Here is a 12,309-nt window from a genome sequence, read left to right on the forward strand (position 1 = left end):
TTGCGTGTGTGTGTGTGTGTGTGTGTGTGTGTGTGTGTGTGTGTGTGTGTGTGTGTGTGTGTGTGTGTGTGTGTGTGTGTTATTTGGATCGGGGATGGGAATGCGTTGAGGAGTTGGCTATAATCTGCAATCGAGATGCAGATTTTCCCCGGCGGTAACCTGTAAGCCTGTAGCCTTTATTATTACAGGCATCAGAAAGATGTATTAGATATATCAGAGATAAATTCGCGCAGTGGCAGACAAGCCGTCAGCGTCTCTGCGCTAAGCCATCTTGCATGTGGCATCAGATCTATTTCTTATTTTGGATAATTCCCACAGATTCTCCCTCGGGCTTTTCTGCTCTCCTCGTGAAGAAACTATAGGAATACGGTCATACGTTTTATACGGATGCTATACAAACATCGCAGCAAAACTGTAAGTCCCCGTAGGAGTATTAGAGGAGTATTTAAGTGAAACCACGGGACATAAAAATAGCAGAAAGTGTGATAAGGTCGCTGTAGGCTCGCTACTGAGCGCCGCAGACACGCAAGTCCCCACAGAAATATCACATGAATATAGATACTACACAGTGTGATGCACCGCTGACTCTGGGGTCCGTCACAGATGTGTAAAGTCCAATTTATGAAATCCTCTAGCAGTCTCTGCCAAAGTCCCTGCCTCCGTTACCATTTGCAACAGTGAAATGACGAAATTACCGGGCACAAAGTGAAACAGACACTGATAACTGATCAAATGCAATTATTATTTGGTTATTTGTTACATGCATAGATTACCAAACTCCTGAACAGTTAAGAGCGAGCAGTGGTTCTGAATGCTCTTGTGATGCATTTTTAATTAGATTACTTAATATTAGCCTTATAATGCTAAAAACTATAAGATTAAATTTTTGTCTCATGGGTTAAGGTATGACCCTTGTACTGTGCAACAGCCAAGTCATGCCTATGATTAAAATATGAGTAAAATGAATGAAATGGGAGGTAAACACTTATGCTAGACTTTAAGGTCTTGGTTGAGCAAACTGTTCAATAAATGCCAGAGGAAACAAGGAAGGAATACAGGAGGTCTGGGAAGAAGGATGGACCTAGCAGACAGCCCTCTACCAAAAGCCCACCATGGTGCACAACAGGCATAGACCCCCAGATTTCTGCATGTGAAGGACCCCTTAATTAGATCCCATAGACTCGCATTTAACAGGATTAAAGGAAGAACCCCATGTGGGAAGATTTTTGTTGTTGGACATTTGGGGAGGTAACAGCAGGGGCTGTACCACCTTTGATCAGACTAGTTAGAGGTGACTGAAATAATAAGTGAAAATGAACAATTCATCATCTTGCAATGGGACAACACTGGAACTGTCTCAAGTGCCCCTGCAGGTTCCCAGAAACCCAATTTGGGAAATCACTGACATTGAACCCTGGAAATTTCAAAGTGGCAGAGTTTTTCTGGTTGTTTTAGTTCAGTTGACTGCAATAACCCTGGGACTGAAATTGTAGGTCCCCGTGGTTAGAAGACAGTCTGCCCTGTAGGGGGTGTCAGAGCCAGTGAGCAACTCAGACTGAGCCAGCTATTGCTCTTAAGGCTCACCCCAATGTCTCTGAGATCACTGAGATCATTGCAAGGTTTACAAACAAGTGCCCTAATTAAAGATTTATGCAGACTTTATTACTATAGTCAGCTGCTTTTCAGTCAGTCAGTCAGCCCTTTCATGGCAGAAAATGCAGTCAGCATAAAAACTTTGTATAGCTCTTATCAGTAGTAGTTGTAACAGCAGTGTAGTAGTAGCACTGAAATAATAACTTATATTTTATGTTATTGTATTGTAAAGTGCACACAGCATTCCTTGTTCTGAAAAAGGCCACTGAACCATTGCGTTGCACTGTTGGGAATGAAAACAGCACTTGTACAGTGTCAGTTCAGCAGGCTGACACAGTTTATGCATTAAGATATCCTACTTTTTAATTTTTTTTTTTTTTGACATAATAGAACAAGATAAGCCAACAATCCTCTCACATTAATGTTTCTTTTAAATTTCTAGAGAGAGAGAGAGAGAGAGAGAGAGAGAGAGAGAGAGAGAGAGATCCAGTGGCTTTATTCCCATTGCAGCCCTAGTAATTCTGTCTCACTGATAACACATATGTTAAAGTGGTGCTGGGCATCTCTATCAAAGGCAGCACTAACTAGCCCTGCGTGTCTTCAGGATAACACAGGAACAATGGCTTAGAGTCATTTCGCAATGGTGCCTGCCTGCCTCCTGCCATATCTAAAATGAGGGGGGATTGTAGAGGAACAATGAAAGAGCCATTTAAAGGATTTGCTCCTTCATATATCCACTAATCTTTAATACAGTCCTGACGAATAATTAGCCCTGCTACAAAAGCGGACATTATGTCTCCCGTGAGCGGTCGGCTTGATTTCATTAGCCCGCCCTTTATTCACCAGACAGAACTGGTCAGATTGAAACATACAGGTTAAAGCTGTTTAGCACAGAGATGATGTGAACACACTACCGCAATTTCCAGTATAAAACATGTGTCTTTAGATACTGCGATCAATATTCAGGATATGAATGCAGTGCTTTACAGTATGTAGAAACATATGGGGTGTGTTTGTCTGAGAGTATCAAGTACAGACATGTGGCTGAATTAGACCACAGATCAGAGGACTCAACAGGAAGCACCACGTCCCAGAAACACACCCCTCCGCTCCAATCAGAAACAGTCTCTACCTACATTTAGGCTTACATCTAGTTCACAACATTCCCCACTCATCTTGACTGGTGAAGAGAATCAAACCAGCCGGTAGAGCCAGAGGAACATGCTGGGCCACCCATTCAGAGATTTTGTCCATTTTCCGATTGCAGCTGCACTACGAGGGCTGATATTTTCAGCCCTGCTGCCCCAAATGACTGGGTGCAGGATGCCAGTCGTGATGTCATATCAACCAACACATGTCATACTGAGGCAAGTCAGACATTGGGTCCTGCTTACTGCTGTCATATGGATCATTGGATCCCTGGGATTTATGTGATGAAGACCACAGCCTTTGATATAAGCTACACCATATCCATCTTGGCCCTATTCCCCATGTCAAAGCAGACAATATTTGACTATCCCTGAGTGCATCGGGACCATCACTGTGGCACATGGGCTTTTCCTCTCAGTTCAGTGAGATGACAGATATGACATTTCCTCAACCAGCAGGAATATTTAAATGCATGTTCCCGTTCCACTGCATTACAAAGTGGATTAGAGGTGCAGACCATGAACTTTTTAAACGACCTTGTTACCTACTAATCATGCCGTGTTCCAGTTATTCCTTCACAATGGCAGCAGTAAAAGGCAGCAATTGGAGTTCTTACAAGCAGGGGGGTTATTGTGCATATGAATCAGAGCTGTATAGCTCTGATTACACAGTAAGAGCGTTGCTGTACCCGTTTCACATTTTTGGCAGCTGCTGATAATTATTGGCCTAAGATTGTTTCACACACCCTTGAACAGGCTCCCCGGTACAACGGCACACCTTCGAACTCTGCAAATGTGTCATAATCCCGGGCTTTTTTGTTCAGAAGAATGTGGAATGTGCACATGTACGTGTGTGTGTGTGCATGTTTCACTTTGTGTGTATGTGTTTTGCGTGTGTGAGACAAGGGGTGGGGAGGTAGGGAGAAAGAAAGGTGAAGGGATTTAAACATAAGTCAGAGAGACAAACAGAGGCAGAAGTGAGTTGGCTCTCTTATATTCACTTTCTGAGGCTTTGGGTAAAGACACAGGGAAAAGAAGAGACCCTGAAATATTCCCTCACCACTGATTCCCAAGGGGGAAGGGAGGGGTTGGTGGGGAAGCTCAGTCAGATCAAGGTCTGGTGTAATTGCAACAAAGGCAGCGTTCCTCCTCTGAGGCCTTTTGGCGAGGTGAAACTAAGTGTGAACAGAATTAGCAGAGGAGTGAATAAAATGCTTCTGAAGTTTAGAGACATTATGGTAATAGAGAAAGAACAACGGCGGAGCCCGGCTGAAACATTTTCAGGGATATTCCTTATTCAAACAGAGGCAAGGGGAAACACAGAGGAGGAGGACAGGAGAGAGGAAATAAAACAAAAAGATTAAAAAAATGGCTTCATTAGAAGTAGAAACATTTACAGTGACATTTAGTGAAGCGGGGAGGATGTATGAATAAATATGCATAATGTTGCCGGGAAGCATCGAGAGTTTCTCAGGGGTAGAGGGAGGGTGAGAGTGATGGCTCCTGAATTAATGATGAGGCAGCCTACTGTCTGTGTGTGTGTGTGTGCATGTGTGTGAGCATCTGCACATGTGACAGCATTTAACTGCAAATGGGTGTGTGTGCCCTAAGTTCACACACACACACACACACACACACACACACACACACATCCAACTCTCTCTTGCAGCACCCCAATTTCACATCATCACAAATGGAAATTACCTAATCCTCGATACCTAATCAAGCGATCATTTTTGGAGGCACACAGATTCACAATTGTCTCTGATGCTTAATTACATTTCTGGAAAGCCAGCGAGCCAACCGCCTGGCAAATTCCAATTTTTGGTGCAGAGTATTTTTTTTTTTTCTTTTTCGCATTGGTTAATGTTTTATTCTTCTCTTGGTTTTTCCTCCAGATCGGAGCCTGAGATGATGAATATTGTGCTGCTCATCATCAAACGCACAGGGAGAAGCCCCAGAGATCAGGGCAATGGAGGGAGAGGAGAGGGGAGGTGGAGAGCGGGAGGGAACTGTCAGGGAGAAATGCTATGTAGGTCAATGAAGAATTGCAGTGGGATATTGCCTCCTCAGCTCACAGTCTGGGAAGCTGATTTGATTTCCGGTGAATCCATCTGACTTGAATTATGAGAGATTACCCTCCCTAAAATCACCTTGGTGACCGCCGTGGAAATCCTCCACTCTCAATGACTATATATCTATCTATCTATCTATCTATCTATCTATCTATCTATCTATCTATCTATCTATATATATATATATATATATATATCTACATAGATAGATAGATATAGATAGATAGATAGATACTCTATACTTTGTCTGAGTCTTGAAGACTGACAGTCTCTGTAGTTCCTACACTGTCAGGGTGTGTTCTTCACTCCCTCAAACATAAGATGGGATGTTACTGAAGGGAAACCATACATCTGACATACATATTTATGAAATACATTTATGGCAATGTATTCATCAAATCTCAGCAAGAGGTGGCGATTTGAATTTTGAGGAGCTCAATACCCAGAAATTGTCACCAATCTCTGCTCTCAAAATGTGTGTGTACATGTTGAGGCTAGAAGGCAATGAGACAGGATGAGGCCGCATGTCTGCCTTCAGCGTCACGGACACCAAAGAGATGATCAGTGTCGGTGTTTACCTGGCCGCATGCATCTTGTCACTTCTCATTGCTGTCATTTTTTTTCTTATAATGTCTGGCATGATGGCTTTTCAATGCAAACATGTACAGACACAGAAAAGCTCCTCTGTTCTGTGCTTGGTGTGGGTGGAAGGTGCTCTTAAGTTTTGATTCATCACTTCTAGTGGGCAGAGAAAATTTCCCTTCAGTGACTGTGCTGACAGCAGATTTTAGGAAGGATGAAACTACTGACCATTTCAGTTTCTGGGGACGGGACACTCCCCTCTGCTGAAACTCCACTTTCTGATTTTAGGTTGATAAAACAGATGGATCTGCATATAAAACACACCTAGTGTTAGCTTTAGTGCGTTTTATAAACATCCATCCATCCATTGTCCAGACCGCTTATCCTCATAAGGGTCGCGGGGCGTTTTATAAACAGATGATTTTTATTTATGATGGCATTTGTTTGCTCTGTGATGATCACTGGTTAGAAGCCACCTGTTAATTTTCCACCACATGACTGGACATGCGTGGCATCACGACATTACTGTTTCCTGGAAAGATCAAAAGCGCTGACCGGTGAAACAGACCCCCCGCCCCTGAATACCTCCCTTTCCCCATATGCTTTGTTTGGTCAATAATTGCCGCAACAGGTGGTAAGGCTAGCTGCCCCTCTAGCTCTGCAACCTCACAGGGGAGCTTAGAGTCAACAACAGGGTTAGAAATGGAGCCTGAAACGGCAGCACAGAAAGCACAATGCCCTGTGCCCTAGTAATTAAGTACAGGAAATCCCAACAATGGTGGCGGAGCATGTGATGGTAAAGATTAGCCGAAATACTGAGAGGGGCTACTGTGGAAGATGAGACGTTAGCCATTGTGTGTGTGTGTGTGTGTGTGTGTGTGTGTGTGTGACGGGTGTTGGAATCACTCTTATGCTGTGTGCTTATGTCTCTGACAGCATATATATCAATGTGTGTGTCTTCACGTTGATGTTTTATCATGCATTATAAATTGTTTTGTCAGGTCTTGTGGTTGCCATGAAGCCACTCCTGACAAAACATCATATCATATGACAGGAATAGAGATTTACTGCTGGATCATTTACAGGAGACTGAAAGGTTGTGACTAAAGAGGCTGAGTCTACACGGACACAGATAAAGGCTCCATCAGATTACGACTAACTTGGTCAGGAAGCAGGAGGGAGTTACACAACACAATTTGCACACTCGCCACATGGCTACATTTCCCAACATGACCAAAGATGGACACAAGAAGGAAAAGTTCAGGGTTTTATAGGTATGACTGGAATTAAAACACACTGTCATATCCTGGATCAGTCATGAGGTTATGGATTTTTTTTAAAGTGCCTAAAAACAATGAATACGAAAGGGGACTTTCCACAGTTTCTAATGCATTCATGTTGCACAGTTGTGCAGAAGTGATTCAAAAATTCAAGTAGTTGTCAATTCCAGCTTTGCAACACAATGTTTTTTTTTTTTTTTTTTTTTTTAAACGAATGAGGAAAAGCACTGGTTTTACACATGCATCAACATGCATCAACATGCTTCAACATGCTTCATTAAAACAAAACATGCAGTACTAACAGATTCACTGGAACCTGGAAATGAAAAACAACCCATTCAAATCTCATCTATAGGACTAAACTTGAATTGGAACTGCTGTGTGCCTATATTCAATATTGTTAAATATGCCAATTTTAACATGAAAAAAATCCTTAAGCATCATGTCAGTGTTTTTTTTTTTTTTTTTTTTTTTTTTTTTTTTTCAGAATGGTATTATTGGCAGCATGGAAAAGCTTCTGAAAAAACATTTACACCATGGGACACAAAACTCCTTAATGTAACCCAGATTAATAAGAAGACATATTCATGTATACTTGTGTGCCAGCTGATTAAAGTGCCACTTTAAAACCAGTTCAAGTTTTAAGAGTCTCCCATTATCTACAACCAGTGAATCAACTGATTGAATTAACTGACCCAGTTCCCATGTCAGCTATCTTAAAATACATATCACACTATGCCTTTATGAATCCTTTTCACAAAGACTGCCATATAAAATTACTATTACTTCAACACATGTAGTGAGGCCTTCAGATAGATCTAACAGTTACCAAAGTAACTCACAATCATAGGCATAAATTTTAATAACTATAACTTTTGACCTTATTTTTAACAGAATTTTTTTTTTTTTTTTTTTTTTGGGACTTCCGGTCAGGCACTTCCAGTCATTGGCTAACTGGCGCAGAAGCTAACGCAGCAACCGATTGATTCATCAACAACATCGTCAAATAAGCTCGTCCGGTTAATTAGGAGGGAAGCGATCAAACGGAAGTGTCTTGAAATGCATTTGTTTCTAATTCTTTGAGCGTGAAATGATGTTTAATCGGCAGTAGCACAGAGCTGGGATGTCCTCGCTCCACCTTATCTTCTCAAGATCCTACATTCACTCTATGTATTTTTATTTATTTATTTATTTATTTTAAAAACTGAAAACAGCCCCATGTTACCTAAATCCTACGTTCCCTCAACATAAAAAGAAAAAAAAAATTCTCATACCTCTATTATGTTAACAAAAATGCATAATCTGATCTGTTGTATAAATATAACTGAAATGGCAGACTTTGGGAACATAGATACAATCCCCTTGCTTTTCCAGGTGTAACATGAGGCCCATCACACAATAAACATGTATATAAATTACATCATATCAGAAGTGGATGGCCAAAATCCAGGTTTAATATTTGCCTGATTTATCAGCTGAACAATAATGTTGGTCTCTAACCTTTATCCTGGCCATACATTTAAGGAGGTGAATGGCCACATAAATCGCCCATGTTGTTCAATTTATTCCATGAAAGAGTGGCTAGAGCGGCAGAGCTCCCATTACACCCAGAGCTAATGTGGGTAACACTTTAAAGCTTCGCCTCCCATCCCTGCCAGCTCGCGGTGACCCCTGAAGTCGCCTCTCTCCTCTCAGTCAATATCTGGAGTTGTTATCCTGGCTGCAAACTGCTGCCGTCACTGCAGGAACAAACTGACTCCATCTTGCTGTGTCAGAGTTCAGGCCTCGGAGAAACCGGCCTGTCCACTGAGACAAATACAGACAGACACAGGGAGAAAGAGATTGAGCTCGACAGAGAGACGGGGAGAAAAAAAAAAAGACAGGAGACAGAGAGAAAAAGAAAGATTCTGAGTCAAATAGGGAGAGAGGGACAGAGTCAGGAAGATAAAGAGGGAGAAATGGAATTGGATGCAGAGAGAGGGAGAAAAATAATGTTTGACAGACAGAGAGAAATAGAGAGAGTGAGAAGGAGAGAGGGGGAGAAGTAGAGCGAGAGAGAAATGGAGAGAGATGGAGTTGAATGCAGACAGAGAGAGAGAGAGAGAGAGAGAACGAGAGAGGAATGGAGATTGACACAGCGAGAGAAAGAAATGTAATTGCATGCAGACAGAGGGAGAAACTGAAGATAGAGAAAGAGACAGAGAAGTGTAATTGGATGCAGAGAGAGAGAAATAGAGCAGAAGAGAGAAGTAGTGACAGAAAGAGAGAGAGAAAGAGATAGTGGACAAGAGAGGAATATAAATATATACACACTTACACATACACACATTTGTATGTAGGGAGAAAGAAATAAAGAGAGAGAGTGAGAAATGATTCAGAGACACGAACAGAAATGGAGCGAGACAGAAAGAAGTGAGGAAACAGCGAAAGTTGCAGGGACTCCACTGCTCCCAGAGAGTTGGCGGCTCTTTAAACAGGGAGGAGGGTTAACTGAAAACAAACCAACTCGGTCCCCAATGAACACCACCACTCCTGCAGAGCCTGGACAAGCACATGTTTACTGGCACAAGTCACTGGCAGATGTGATACTGGTTACTAAGTAGCTTTATTTTAGCCTCTGCAATGGGATGTTTGCTATTTTGAAACCCTATTTGTTTCACAATATACCTCATTGTATTAGCGATATGTGAGCTAGTGGGGCAGCCAGTTTGGATTAGGCACACTCACACACACACACATACACACACAAACACACACACTAGGGTCTGACCAACAGATTTCTGAAAGCTGATCTTTCATTATTAATGAGGCACTGGCTGCTGATTGGCTCATACTATTTCTGGCCCCGCCCTCCTTGCTTGCATTAACTTTGTGCTGGTGTCCATGCCGCTTCGTTTATTATGAATTCCACCAGAGTTTTGGGCAAGAAACGCCTTTTGGTTAAGGTTAGGGTTATGGTTGGTTGAGGGCTTATGTTAAGCCTGTTTTTAGCACATAGGCAACAGGCCAACACATTTTATGACCCATCACAGCGCTTATCATGCCCACGAGGTGGTGGAGCTGCCGAGATGGAGGCTGGCCCAGTTGTGACGTCACAACTGGCGCCGACACTGATTTGCTTGTTTTTCTGCTGACATGATTTCTCACAACCTTGTTAAATAGCGAGGAGTACCCGCATCTTTTAACATCATTTCAATAACATCCAAGACCACGTACATGCAGAGTGTGGGAAAAAAACCTGTTTTCTGTAATAAACGCTTTAACATCTTTAGATGTGGCCACTTTTGTGACAAAAGCCAAAAAGTTGCCAACAAGCATTCCGTTTTTTCCCTCCAACTTTAATTCCCAGTGAGTGGAACAGATTGTAAAACAGCATTTAATATGTCGAATAACAGAGCATTACAATCAATTCCCATAGGCTGCCAGTGTAATATTTATCAATTACAATGTTGTAATCAAACAAACTTAGATCCATAATAGCAGAGGTGAACAACACTGACTGGCCAGAATCCAGTTTTAAATGAAAGACATATATCAGTGTTAGCCCAGCCCTTAATACACATGCATGCACTGATATATGATGCTTTAAGAGTGAGAGATTCTTGGAGTCAAAATGTCAAACAAGAAAGTGATTTACAAGGTCAGAGGAGCCTGGAGCTAAATGGACATCACTTCCTACATTCACACATGCAGCACACACACAATCATAAATTCTTACCAGAGACACACACACGACCGTGGTGCTCTGTTTTAATTCGCTATAGGGACTAATGAAATCATCCTGCCAGAGGAAGCCAGGCCTGTTTTTGGATGGCGGACAAAAGCTACAGCTCGCCGCAGTTCCGCCAGTCGTATTTTATGGTTAATTATGAAGTGTTTGATGAGAGTGGCTGTTTTTAAAAGGGCAAATGGATTGGTCGGTGGCGAGGCTGCAGCCTTCACAGGCTAGACATATGGCTGGGTGTTCTCGTCACAAGGTTTCAGCAAACACTCAAAAAGAGGCGCTGGCACGAGAACACAACAACACAAACAACACACTTGTGCCTAACACTGAGCATTCTGTCTAACTGCGATTTTCATTTGCAGCTGAACCCAAACATTTCAAGCTTAATTCTTTTTCAAATAAAATTTCCACGCTTTTGAATGACAGGGATCAAATGTCAGACTACAAGCTAATACATCTGTTTTGCAATGGTGTGAATCCACTCAGATGTGGGGTTATAAGCACCCGGCTTTATTATTATCATGCCAGTGGCAGACTGAGATTGACATTGTGATGCTGTTGACCTGCCCTGACCCCATTTGTTTTACCACCAGTGTCTGATGTAGTGATATGCCTCTGTCTGCTTCCTCCCAGACTGCATCTCGCCAACTCCACAACCTTCACAGCCCCTCAAGGCAAACCACGCACACAATCATCCACACACACTGACACATATAAAGAGGTTATCTTGCCCTGGCATGCCAGTCATAATCAATGTCATGTCATTTTGTGCACTGCATATCGCCAGCAACAACTCCCCAAATGAGGCCTATGAAATGAAGGGCTCTTCTCAGCCTTATGGTGTCTTGTCTGCTCTTCCCCCCTTTTCCTATTAAGCCGGGCCATCATCCTGTCAGGCTGTAAGCCGAGGAAGTGCGCCTAAGCAGACACTTAATTTGTCTTGTTTTGTCATTAGCTCTGTGGCCAAGGAGTGACCCACAAAAACATGCCCTCTTATCGATTTAATGTCACTCGCTGCGTGGCACTGATGCACGAATCAGCCTCCCTCGTTTTGGGTTCAAAAAACTGAAGGGACATCATATTGTAATATGTGTTGCACATTGACAAGACACAGTGGACAGCAGGCTGACAAGTAACACGAATGGCATTTAATACAGTGGCCCTTCACTGCTTTGGAAACTCCGCAAATATGCCAGGCACGTTGTTTGCGATGATGAACTCTCCGATACAGGGTTGCCTTAATACATGACATGAGGACCAAAGCGACTTGTAAAACCTCTTTGTGTGCTCCTTCTGCTTTTCATCTGCCACACTTTTTCTGACTTTGAATCTGTATGTAGTAGATGGCTGCGTTTACAACCGGCCCAGTCATAGTTTATAAAAAGGAATACATGACTTGATCATGCAAACTAAGAATGCCAAGTTGATATTTGCTCTCTCAAAGTTGTCCTGAGGAGGGCAAAGTCCTCAAGAATGCAAGACAGACAGTCCATCTCTGCAGTTGGAGATGCACTTTGAGCCTGTTTTCATGCAGTTAATTAAGACACAAGCAGTTCTTCATATTTCAAGCTTAGCCAAAGCGTGTAATAGACCTGCCGGTGCACCATAGGGAACAGGGTCAGTGTCATCGCCTAGACATGAAAAGGACATGATTGCATGACGGAGAAGTAATGTGACATAGTCTAAAGGGAGCGACAGAGTCAACATAAGGAGGCAGGCGAGCTGGTGGATGGGTCAAACACATGAACTTTCCCGTTAGTGACCTGAGTCATGTTTCCTAACCATAACCCTAACCTTACCTGTAACCCTCTACCTTACCAAATATTTTAGCTGACAAATACCTAACAAGCATGTGCAATAGGAGTTGTAACACCTAGGTGAGGCAAAACATGAAACAATGACAAGGT

At 42.5% G+C, this 12,309-nt stretch overlaps 1 protein-coding gene across 3 annotated transcripts in view; it reads right to left on the bottom strand.

The window, feature by feature from the left end:
- The window catches only part of nrp1a (neuropilin 1a), a 179,579-nt gene that overhangs the window by 68,422 nt on the left and 98,848 nt on the right, over positions 1-12,309 (bottom strand). The gene's annotated exons all lie outside the window — the stretch shown is intronic.

This window comes from Myripristis murdjan, chromosome 20 (assembly GCF_902150065.1).
Source record: "Myripristis murdjan chromosome 20, fMyrMur1.1, whole genome shotgun sequence".
Lineage (NCBI taxonomy): Eukaryota > Metazoa > Chordata > Actinopteri > Holocentriformes > Holocentridae > Myripristis > Myripristis murdjan.